At 42.5% G+C, this 12,905-nt stretch overlaps 1 protein-coding gene across 4 annotated transcripts in view; it reads left to right on the top strand.

The window, feature by feature from the left end:
• The first annotated feature begins 7,181 nt into the window (after positions 1 to 7,181).
• The window catches only part of ARAP2 (ArfGAP with RhoGAP domain, ankyrin repeat and PH domain 2), a 129,182-nt gene continuing 123,458 nt past the window's right edge, over positions 7,182 to 12,905 (top strand). For 2 of the 4 annotated variants that reach the window (XM_083630049.1, XM_083630047.1), the window contains exon 1: positions 7,182 to 7,477. The gene's annotated coding sequence lies outside the window, so the exon portion shown is untranslated. Of the gene's footprint in view, positions 7,478 to 8,902; positions 9,074 to 12,905 lie in introns of all 4 variants that reach the window. The other 2 variants (XM_083630048.1, XM_083630050.1) reach the window with 2 other exon arrangements.

Here is a 12,905-nt window from a genome sequence, read left to right as displayed (position 1 = left end):
GTTCAAAGCTGTCAGCTGACATTTGCAAACCCACAGTAGGCTGCGAACATTGTTAGCTCCTAGAATAATGTTGTCTTGTCCTCCTTGCAATATAAGCATTGCATCAGGTTCACAGAATGCAATTTCCTTTCTGATTTTTGTAAGGTTCTTTTTGACTCGGCTTTACTGCAATGTAAGTGAATTTTCAGGGTGCTGAAACTTTCGTTCAGTTACAACAAGGAATGATGTCTTATAGAATCTGATAAACTGTCCTTTCTCATTTCTATAAAATGGGAGGAAATACATATAAACTATTGTGCAGGGAGCCAAACTATAAAATAACCGTCCGCAGACAACTTCCTTCATAAATGAGTTTGGCTATATGAGAAAATGTGCATAATAGAGGCACAAAAAATACTGAAGGCTGTTGCATGAGTTGGTACCAGATTTAGATAGAAATGTGCAAATCTCTGGCCCAGCTGCTCCACTGGTGAAGACCGCCTGGAAGAACAGCTAAAATGGGGCAGGGTTGCAGGTGGGATGAAGGGGAGGAATACACTTCTGTAGACTCCTCCTCTAGACTCTAGACTTACTCCTCTAGACTAAAACCACACTCCCATTAACACCACAACTCAAACCTGCCCTGGACCTGACTCAATTAATTTCCTTCCCACTGGCTATGATGGGAAGACTGATTATATATACAGTGGTACAGTGGCGCTGTGGGTTAAACCACAGAGTCTAGGACTTGTCGACTGGAAGGTTGGTGGTTCGAATCCCTGCAACGGGGTGAGCTCCTGTTGCTCAGTCCCTGCTCCTGCCAACCTAGCAGTTCAAAAGCACATCAAAGTGCAAGTAGATAAATAGGTACCACTCGGGTGGGAAGGTAAATGGCATTTCTGTGCACTGCTGTAGTTTCGCCAGAAGAGGCTTAGTCATAGACCCAGAAAAACTGTCTGCGGACAAATGTCGGCTCCCTTGGCCAGTAAAGCAAGATGAGCACCGCAACCTCAGAGTCGGTCACGACTGGACCTAATGGTCAGGGGTCCCTTTACCTTTACCTTTACCTTTACCTTGGTTTACAACCATAATCCGTTCCGGAGGTCCGTTTGTAAACCAAAACAGGTTGTAATTCAAGGCGCACTTTCGCCAATGGGGCCTCCCCCCAAAATTTTTTTTCGTAATTTCAAAAAAATGGGCTTGAATCCCAAAAAGGGTTGCAAACCAGTACATGCACTTCTGGGTTTGATGAGTCTCTAATCCAAAATGTATGCAAACCAAGATGTATGCAAACCAAGACACCACTGGAGAGGGAGAGAGAGGGAGAGAGAGAGAGAGAGAGAGAGAGAGAATACCTGCCTGCCTCCATGCTGACAACCGCTCCATCTACATTATCACAGATCACAGAACTGTAGAGTTGGAAGGGACCACTAGGGTCATCTAGTCCAACCCCATCCAATGCAGGAACCTTTTGCCCAACGTGGGGCTTGAACCCACAAACCTTAGATTAAGAGTCAAGTGCTCTACTGACTGAACTGTCCTAGATGGGCTATAATGTAGCTCATCACCCAAATGCAACACATCCCCCTCAGTATACAAATTCCACGCAGGAGTCCACAACTTCTTCTGCTATGGAGATAAAAAGTTCTGTACACTAAGAGCTCACCCGGGGAGCTCTGATGTGAGAATGAATGAATTGATTTATTTTGGTCACTGGCCAGAGTGTTGATGTGAGAAAATAGGGAGGAAAGGTACAATGGAGTTGGGGAATTTGAGTGTACAGTGGTACCTCGTGTTACAGACGCTTCAGGTTGCAGACACTTCAGGTTACAAACTCCGCTAACCCAGAAATAGTACCTCGGGTTAAGAACTTTGCTTCAGGATGAGAACAGAAATTGTGCGGCGTCGGCATGGCAGCAGCAGGAGGCCCCATTAGCTAAAGTGGTGCTTCAGGTTAAGAACAGTTTCAGGTTAAGAACAGACCTCCAGAACGAATTAAATTCTTAACCCAAGGTACCACTGTAATGTACATGTTGAGATTCAAAGGCTTTGCACCACTCATTGTGGATATATATATATATATATATATATATATTTCAATAAAACAAAATAAAGTGAAAAAATATAAAATAAACAAAAAGTGCTTAAAATGCAAAAAAAGAAATAAAGAAAAGGAAGGGGAAAACCCACAATAATTCTGTACATAGTTGTCTAATACAAAGGTATGGAAGTGAAATTATTATTCTAATATATATACGTTTGTTTACTTATAACCTACTCAGGTTTTTTTTATATAAATGCACTCCAAATGTCAATATATTTGTTCCTACACAATTTATGTCTATAAGCTATCCGTTTGTATGTTGCAAGAGTTGTTATATCTTCCATCCATTGAATAAAGGGGTCCATAGATTTTTCTTTCCAGGGAATCAATATCAATCTTTTAGCCGTAATGAGGGCACGGAAAATCCATTGACATTGACCAGTTGTCAAATTCCATCCGGCAGGTAGATAATTTAAAATAATATTATGCTCTGACAATACTAGCTTTCCCCCAAAGTAATATTTATACAATCTAGTACTTTCCTCCAAAACTTCATTAAGTGTAGGGCTTTGTATAAATTCATTGTGAGCTTGCTAGCCACTTTTATCTGTGGGTGGCATGTGATCATTGTCACGGGTGGAGCCCCTGATTGGCTGTGCTGTTTGCAATTATTTAACGGATATTGGTAGTGCTGCCATCCTCCTCTCCCTTAAGTGTTTTCTTGTTATATGTAAACTGCATCCTATGTTGAATTAATGGTGTTAACAGAGAAATCTGAGGGCTCCCTTGGACAAAAAAGCAAGGACACCAGCCAGGAATACCAGAGCAAAACAGCAGCCAGTAGGCTTGGTCTTTATTGAAGACTGTTGCGACAGGACTCCCACCTGCCACAAGGTGGAACAAGATGGAAGCCCCGAACAAAAGAGCCCCCAAACTTTTATTAGCTGCTAATCCCCATGTTACACCCCCCCAAACTACATCACTCATACATCACGGTTACATCATGAAAGGGGAGGTCTGGTGGCAATTATCTGAGCATCCTGGGCCCTGCCCCATGGTTCTCCTTGCCCTCCACCAAACACCCATCAAGTGTAACAAAAAAGATATTTACATTTCCCTGTTTCCCAGCTAAGTTAATCACACCCTTTTGTTTTCATCTGGGTTTGTTATTTCTGGAATGGCTACCTCACTGGCACTCTGGTATCAGGATGCCAGGAATTATCACTCAGGCAGAGGGGCTTGCTGAGTAGCTGAGCTCACATGTCTATATGAATTTCTGAAGTTTTCCCAGTGAGCCAGTACATAGATACATTGATCAGTGAATTGTTACATTTGGTATCATGCAGCAAAGGCCCTTTGAACAGATAGGAAGAAACTGTGATGAAGTGTTTTGTGGGGACAAATCACAAAAGTCACAAAAGCGATTGAGCTGGTTTGGGTAGTGGGCTGCATCTGCATGATATCTGCTGGAGAGGCAAATTCCTGCAATAATGGCCATGCTGGACCTGGTCTCAACATGAGTAGAGGCTAGCTTGGTGAAACTTCCTCTATTTTAATATACACACGGAACGCTTAATTCCAGTGTTGTGGGTTCGAGACCCACATCGGGCAAAAGATTCCTGCACTGCAGTGGGGTGGACTAGATGCCGCTTGCGATCCTTCCCATATGACCCATATGTGTTTTATGGGTTTTGCTGTCCACACATTCCTGTGTCCCAGATTTTACTTTATTGCTTTCACTCCGAGATTGCATTTAGAATTGCCAGCTTCTGAGCTTCCCCCATAGTTGTGTGATCATCACTCTCAGCTGCTGATAAAGCTTATCTCAAGGCCTTGAAGTGTAACCTTGCCTGATAATTTCTGCTGTTCAAGCTAACAGTGTAAGAGCAGGCCATGTTAGGGGTCCTGCCAGGGTCATATAGTCTCAATGCACTCATTAGAAAATGTGGTATGGATAATTTTTAAGTGCATGACATTTCTGATTTGGGTATACCCAAAGAAAGGTAAAGTACTATTTTATCAAATAATATAGGTTTCTGACCCTCTTCCAGTTTGATCCTATGCATGTTTGTTTAATAGTAAATCTCAAAGATTGAAAGGTTTTTTAATTTTTAATATAATTTTTATTATATTTTCTGTTTTACGCTTTAGAATATGCTTTTAAACAACCTTAAAATGGCAATGACCATGGGAAGTAAAAAAAAAAAAAAAGATTATAATTTGGAAGAGAATTGGACTTTTTTATTTTAGTTTTTTATTGGAATTGATTTGATATGTTAATTGGATGTTCTTATTGGAAAATTAATAAATGCTCTAACAAAAAAAATATGGCAATGACTTCCCTTCTTCTCTTTCCATGGTTCATTTTGCATATCATAAATCCCTGCACATTTTACATAAACCAAACCCTCCAGTATTCCATTATTACATCCAACAAAACTTGTTCACACTGTTGGATCTATCTTCATGCTGCCAATGTTTTCAGGTGTACACAGTTTCCCCCCATATATTTGATAAACATTTTCCAATCTTCTTTAAACGTATGTTCTTCTTGTTCTCTTATTCTATATGCTAGGTCCACAAACTGTGCATATTCCATCAGTTTAAGTTGCCATTCTTCTTTAGCTGGGACCTCGTTTTCCATTTGGGGGTAAGATTGAAAGGGTTTTTAGTCCCAAGCAAGCACGTGTTGAATCCCACGTGGAATCCTATATCTGTTTAATAGTGAATCCCAATGGGTCAAAGGGTTCTCAGTCCCAAGTAACTACAGCCAACACAGTCTGTATATTGTTAGTTGGAAGCAAGTATCCCTGACTTCAGTGGTACATACTTTAGACCTGCCCAATTTGCCCTGAAATATATATTTTATTTTTCATTTCATTTATATTCCACCCAAGACCTCAAGGTGGCATTCATAGTTATCCCTTCCTTTGACCCCCACAACAACCCTGTGAGGTAGGTTAGACTGAGAAACTGTGACTGGTTCACGGTCACCCAGTGGACTTCATGCTGGAGGAGGGATTTGAACCCTGGTCTCCCAGGTCCTTGCCTGACACTCTAACCACTGCACCACACTGTTGTTGATGATGATAATGCAATTCAATCTGGCTTTTTGACAGCATAGATTTTAATAATGCCACCTTGACAATATCTACAATTATAAAGGCAGTGTCCCATTGAAAAGCTGGAAACCTTAACTTAATGTTGCCATCATAGAAGGACTTTGGGGGAGATGTCCCAGGTCCCACTGAGCAGAATGAGCAAGAGGGTTCTGTAATAAACGAAAATCTGCCCTTATTCCCTTATGTGGGACACAAGAGCCCTTATAGAGTCCTTTGAAGGTTCTCCATCGGTCAGAGAAAATAACAGAGGCCAACCAGAGAATGTTGAGAAGCAAAGCAGCTAGTAAGCCTGATTTTTATTGAACTGTTGCAACAGGGTGCCCCCTTCACACGCAGGAGAAGGAGGAGGACCCTGAACAAAGGTGTGCCTGCCCCGCCCTTATATAGACATTTTAAATTGCCTGCCCTGGAGTCCAAGACCACCCCCAGATACATCATACCTACATCACAGAAAGGGTGGTCTACAACAGAAATATGAGTGCGTTGTTTACCTCCTGTCTGACAGGTTACCTGTTAATGCTTACTTGATTGGATACCCTGGGGAACCTGGCCAGTCTTTTGTAATGATAAATACTTAGTTCCTGAGCCAGGTCACAGGCTCACCCTATTCATACACAGACATACCCTTAAGACAGGATTTGTGAATGAAAAGACAATGGGGAGGCTTTTCCATTTTCCTTGACCTTGCAGAGAAATCATTTGGTCAGTTTGGGAGTCAAAATGGTTTCAGGGCTGTTTTCCTGTGCTGCTTCAGACATGTGGTTTATATATTTATGTACGTGTTTGCTTGGTACATTTATGAACATTTATTATATATATAAGACCTTAACTTTTTTATTTCAGTTCAAAACACAGCAGGGCTGGCATATCATATTTTGAAGCAAGTGAACTAATACACATCACCATCTAAAGAGAAAGAAGGCCCGTGAGGACCATTTAGCCCAGCGTCTAAACCAGGCATCCCCAACCTTCGGCCCTCCAGGTGTTTTGGACTACAATTCCCATCATCCCTGACCACTGGTCCTGTTAGCTAGGGATCATGGGAGTTGTAGGCCAAAACATCTGGAAGGCTGCAGGTTGGGGATGCCTGGTGTAAACTTACCCAACCACATTACTATCAGCAGAATCCTTCTATCTACTCAGAATCAAAACCCTATTAAATTCAATGGGGCTTACTCCTAGGTTTGTAAAGTGACAACCACAGCCTAAACTGAGCATGATTTAGGATTGCAGTTTTAATCAGCAGCTTCTGGCACACCAAAATCCAAGAAGTAAAGGAGGGTATTCACAGAACTATAGCGTTGAAAGGGACCTCGGGGGTCATAACCAGTACTTTTTTTTCTTAAAAAAAATGTTTAGGGGTACTCTTATTTTCCTACTCATATTGAAATACTGCCCCTCGATGAGGCCAAACGTAGATTCACAAAATGTTTAGGGGTATGCGTCCCCCTGGGTTTCCTCCCAGGAAAATAAGTTCCTATGGTATATCTAAAAGAACATTGTCCCCACGTCAAATCTTTAATATGCTTTGAATACCTCTTGTAAAAACTCAGGTTAAAAAGAATATAAACAACATGCAATATTGGTTAAGTTTATTGAAAAACAGATGCAGTTAACAAGGAAATAAAGGACCCACGCACAGGAGGTCGGAAATCATCAGGTGGAGAAGAAACTAACTTTATTGTTTCCTTTTCGAGATACATTGTCCTTTTTGCTATTGGTGGTGGTCTGCTTGTAATGCTTTGGTGTTTTGGTGTTGCAAGTGCATTGGATGTATTGTTTATAAACCAATAAAGTTTAAATTGAAAACAATAATAATAATTTAGTCAAGTTCACCTACTCCGCGTTAGAAAGTTTCTCCCTTCACCTTAAGGGAGGGGGGAAAACTTCACCTGTTGAATTTCTGCCTGGTATTCTAGGCAGAAATTCTGCTGGAACAACAGAAGCAGGGCCAGCAAGAAAGCGGCAGGACAAGCACACTTTCTGCAGCTTGCAAAACCTCCGCTTCCCCCTGCTTCCTCCCTCCGCCGCCGAACGAGACCGCCCCACGGAGGAGCCGCCGCTGCCGCCGCCTCTCCGGGCCCTGCGCGCAGGCGAGCGCCCTGGAGACGCTGCAGCCTTTGCGCTTCCAGTCCGGCTGCTCCAGGTGCTTCTTCCGCCTTCACCTGCGTGCCTGCCTACCTGCGTGCCTGGCCAGCTAGCCCTTTGCAGGAGCGCCTCTCCAAGCCCAGCTAGCAAATCAGAAGGAAGGAGTGGCGGAGAGAAGGAAAAGAAAAGAGAAAGCGAGCGTAAAGTTCAGCTCCTCGCTTCCTGCCGGATCCGAATTCTTGGGGTAAGTTTGCAAAAAAGGGGCGGGTGGACTTGGGTTAAAAAGAAAGGAAAAAGGGGAAATGAAAAACAAAAAACCACCGCCAGGTTGTTCTGGCAGCGAGTCGTCGTCCCCCCCCCCCCCCATGTTTGGGGAGTTTTCTTGGAATCCGACCTACTTCCTTAACCTCTGTCCCGGGAAATGCTGACTTGCGTTTAACCCGTGGGATTGCCGCAGAGGAAAACGTACACTTAATCCCTCCGTTTCTCGTTTACATTCTTACGTTTCCATTGGAGGGTCTGAAAAGTCGCTCACTTTAACGAGACGAATGCCACAATTAATGAGAAGCGGCAGCTTGTTTACAGTGATGTTGCAGATGGTCTCATTTAGGGCACGGCTGAGGGATTCAGTCAACTTTGCGGTGCGGAATTGCAAAACTATTAGTGTTAAATGAGCCATAGATTAGCAGCCATTGGGCAATATAGGAAATTTAGATTTCTACATAAAAATCTGGATTTCCCCCTCAAAATTTGCACGCACTAATGAGTCCCCTGTTTACTTTTATTAACTGTATTACTTTTATTGGAGTATAGCTGCTTGATTTAGAGTGTTCAAGCTCTTTGCATACCTAATATCAGTACCTTTTACAACAAGCCTGTGAGGTAGGAAGGATGCTGTGATTATCCCTAAACTGTAGGGAAAAGCTGAAGGTTAAGAAAGCAGCTTGAGAGTTCATGGCTTAGTTCAAAGGCACTCTAAAGCAAGATTTTACAATGCTTTCTAGAGCTGCTACCTTTTTGAAATATACTTTTATTGAGCCCCTTCATGTGTAGAATTTTCCACCCTACTTTTGGAAATCTAACAGATGAAGCTTTTCCTTATGTGAAGGTAAAGATAGAGGAACGGGGCAATTAAAATAAGTTGGCGGCTCCTGCTTCTGGTATTTGCACGTTGGGCAGTGAGGTAACAACAAATAGGATTTGCAAGTTGCAGCATGTCTCTCCAACCATCTTGGAGACTTGTTGCAATTGGTATATCTGAAAGCTGAACACAGTTCTGCTCTGACTGGCTAATGGCGGCCTGGGTTTAATTTATTTTGTGGTTCTCCAGGGCTCAGCCATGGCATCTGCTTATGGCACTGCCAGAATATAGTATGGATATATGAAAGTGTTTTTGAGCATGTGCAGAGTGATATTTTTATTGAGTCCCCACATTGCTGTTTCTACATGCTATCTTTGGGGAGGGGAGGCTGTAGTCTCAAAAAGTTTTTTATTTGTATGTGAACCTGTTGTGCTGAGCAGTACCATTCATATGGGATATAGTTACAGAGAGCTCAGCCTACAGTTCTGCTGCACACTGTGGCAGCACTTAAGCAATCTCCGCTCTTGAGATGAGTTGCTGCTTGTTCACAGGGAGCTGTCTCTTTAATTCTTGTTTGTTCCTCTTCAGGGATTAGTTTCCCGGGGATTTCTTTCAACATGTTGCTGTGCTCAGAGGCCACAAATATCACCCCCCTTGACATGTTTTGAAAGTCAGAGGAAATACTTAACAGTGCAATCATACACATGGCAGGTCTACTCTGAATAAAGTCCTATTGAGCTGAATGAGGCTTATTGCCAGGTAAGTAGATAAAACTCCCATATCATTGCTGTTTCATTGAGAAATACATCTCAGTATTTAGCTTGCATCAACATGTGGTTGTTGTAAGCTCTTTCTCATGGGACAGATAAGACCTTTATTAATAAACACCTTGAATCAGGATGTGGGTGGTATATTTTGGGTTGCTGACAGGCCTGAGACCAATGGAGCAATCCCTTTGCAGATGTTCCTCTAGGGTTAAGTCCAGTCAAAGGTGACTATGGGGTTGTGATCCTCATCTTGCTTCAGGCTGAGAGAGCTGGCGTTTGTCCACAGACAGCTTTCTGGGTCATGTGGCCAGCATATAAAGATTTGCTGCCCATGTTTTAAGGCATTAAGTGGAGGTAACCCATAAATTTGTGTCTTTTTTCCTGGCTGCATCATTCCATGCTATAGATGTCTTGGTGGTGTTTGAACCAAGAATTCACCCATTTTCTTCTCCTTGCTATTGGGGCCACACATGTGAAATGGGAACTGCTGATCCAGAGTATAATCATAAACATAATTTATTATTTGTACCCCCACCCATCTGACTGGGTTGCCCCAATGACTCTGGGCAGCTTCTAACACACATAAAAAAACATAATAAAACACTACACGTTAAAAGGCTTCCCTATACAGAGCTGCCTTCAGATGTCTTCTAAAAGATATATAGTTACTCATCTCTGTTGGCATCTGATGGGAGGACATTCCACAGGGTGGGTGCCACCACTGAGAAGGCCCTCTGCCTGGTTCCCTGTAACTTCACTTCTCGCAGTGAAGGAACTGCCAGGAGACCCTCAGTGCTGGATCACGGTGTCTGGGTTGAATGACGGGGTGGAGATGCTCCAATAATAGAGGATGCGGGTCCTACTGTGGTCTAAACCACTGAGCCTCTTGGGTTTGGCGATTGGAAGGTTGGTGGTTCGAATCCCCATGATGGAGTGAGCTCCCGTTGCTCTGTCCCAGCTCCTGCCAACCTAGCAGTTCAAAAGCACACCAGTGCAAGTAGATAAATAGGTATTGCTGTGGTGGGAAGGTAAATGGCATTTCCGTGTGCTCTGGTTTCTGTCACGGTGTTCCGTTGCACCAGAAGCGGTTTAGTCATGCTGGCCACATGACCGGGAAAGCTGTCTGTGGATGAACTCTGGCTCCCTTGGCCTGAAAACAAGATGAGCACCGCAACCCCATAGTCGCCTTTGACTGGACTTAGCTATCCAGGGGTCCTTTACCATTTTTACTTACCTGCTCCTTCAGGTATACTTGGCCAAGGCCATTTAGAGCTTTAAAGGTCAGCACCAACACATTGAATTGTGCTCGGAAACGTACTGGGAGCCAATGTAAGACTTTCAGGACCGGTGTTACATGGTCCTGGTGGCTGCATGTTTTACTGAGCAGCCCTAATTTTGAACAACTGTACATAGGATAGTGTTAAACCGGGTAATTTGGAGAGCTGATTGCAATGGCATGGTATGCAACTCTAAAATCTGCTAGACTACTCAGTCAACACATCTCAGACCCAACACATTGGGTCACTCTCTGGACTGATTGCCTAACTCCTTTTCTACTTCATGTACTTGTCACATGGACATGGGAGTTAGTCATTGCCAGCATTTGAATGTCACCTGCATGACTAACACGTTCCCAGATAGTTGCCAGCACTGTGACCAAGCAAGGACTGATAGAAGCCCAAGTGTTGCTTCACTCACTGATAGCTGTTGGCGCAAGGACTTGTGATGGGTGGTGGAGGGTGTTCTGTTGGGTGGCCTAAGGGCAGTGGAGCAGCTCTGTTAGGCTAAAGCAGGGTTTCCCAAACTTGGCTCTCCAGCTGTTTTTGAACTACAAATCCCACCATCCCTGACTGCTGGCCCTGCTAGATAGCGATGCTAGGCATTGTAGTCCAAAAAGAGCTGGAGACCCAAGTTTGGGAAACCGTGGAAGCAAGGGCCTTTCTCGGAGAGTTAAGCAAAGCAATATAAAGCTGCCTCATCAATAATAATAATAATAATAATAATAATAATAATAATTTATTATTTGTACCCAACCCATCTGGCTGGGTTTCCCAACAAACTATTAAAAACACAATAAAATATCAAACATTAAAAACCTCCCTAAACAAGGGCTGCCTTCAGATGTCTTCTATTTTTTTTGAATAATATTTATTAAAGTTTCAAAGAAATTACAAAAATAGAAAAAAGAAAAGAAAAAATAAAAAAGAACAAAAAATACAAAATACAGAAAAATAAAAAACAATTAAAAACAAATCAGTCTTTCCATGTCTTATCTTTCATTTGCTTGTTTCCCTGACCTCCTCACACCTCCCTTTTTTGTATTCTAGTTCAGTAGTTGTTTCAGCAAATCCTTACCCTTTTTGCTTTTATCTTAATATTTTATCTTAATATATTGTAACTTTACATTTTCACCTGTTAACAATTCATCTTTGCTTAATCCTTTATATCTTTTCTGCTAAAACCACATGGTTTAATTCCAACATCTTTCTAACATTCCTTAATTTTACAATATTTCTGTAGATAAACTTTAAATTTCTTCCACTCTTCTTCTACCGACTCTTCTCCTTGGTCTCGGATTCTGCCAGTCATCTCAGCCAGTTCCATGTAGTCCATCACCTTCATCTGCCATTCTTCCCGGGTGGGTAGATCTTGTGTTTTCCAGTACTTTGCGATAAGTATTCTTGCTGCTGTTGTGGCATACATAAAGAAAGTTCTATCCTCTTTTAACACCAACTGGCCTGCCTTCAGATGTCTTCTAAAAGTCAGATAGTCAAATGCACATTGCAGATTATCATAGAGACATCTACCTTACTTTAATATAACATGGAATGAATGGTGGAGTCTTAAGTCATTGCCCTTGTGTGGCTGACAGAAGTTTAACAACAACAACAACAACAACAACAATTTTTATTCTTTGTACCCCACCCATCTGATTGGGTTGCCCCAGCCACTCTGGGCAGCTTCCAGCATATACAAAAACATAATACTGTATGTACTTGCTTTGCTCCAGGGAATGGGCTGAAATGGAAGACCTTCCTATCCTTTCCCTCTTGCTTTTATTTTACGAAAACGGTGGTGGTCAGAGATAATGTGTGGTGGTACTGCTGGCATAGAGAGCACTGTATTCCTCTTGTTTTTCTCAACATGAGAACTAGATAATGCACAATCACCAAGGAATCAGACTCACAGGAGTATAGCAGGAGTTTCTAGCTGATGTCATCTGGGAGCATCTTCTGCATTCAAATGTGCTTGCCAATGGACCGCACATTCCAAAGCATAACTGATGCTGTTTCTTTTCTTTTTTAAAAAAGTTTTTGATTGCTAACTTCACCTAATTGGCAGTCACCTTTCGACAGTCAGGTTTTAGCACCTCTTGGAAGCAGGCCTCAACCTGTTCATGTGAATAGGTGCAGGAACATAAATTGCAGCTTTGAAAGCTCCAAAACTGTATTGTTGTGTTTGAATGCCCCTGAGCGCATTTAAATGAAATTTAGCTTTCATCTGTGTTGAAAGACTTCTTCACTTTACAGTGGTACCTCGGGTTAAGTACTTAATTCGTTCCAGAGGTCCGTTCTTAACCTGAAACTGTTCTTGACCTGAAGCACCGCTGTAGCTAATGGGGCCTCCCGCTGCCGCCGTGCCTCCGGAGCACGATTTCTGTTCTCATCCTGAAGCAAAGTTCTTAACCTGAGGTACTATTTCTGGGTTAGCAGAGTCTGTAACCTGAAGCGTATGTAACCCGAGGTACCACTGTATAAGACTTTACATTTCCCGTTTTCTTCTTCTCATGACTGTTGGATGTCCTTATCTCATGCTGCATTGCC

The sequence above is a fragment of the Podarcis filfolensis genome, assembly GCF_964270895.1.
Source record: "Podarcis filfolensis genome assembly, chromosome: 9".
NCBI classification, from domain to species: Eukaryota; Metazoa; Chordata; class Lepidosauria; order Squamata; family Lacertidae; genus Podarcis; species Podarcis filfolensis.
The sequence above is the reverse complement of the archived record's forward strand: the minus strand, read 5'-3'. Positions and strand labels throughout refer to the sequence as shown.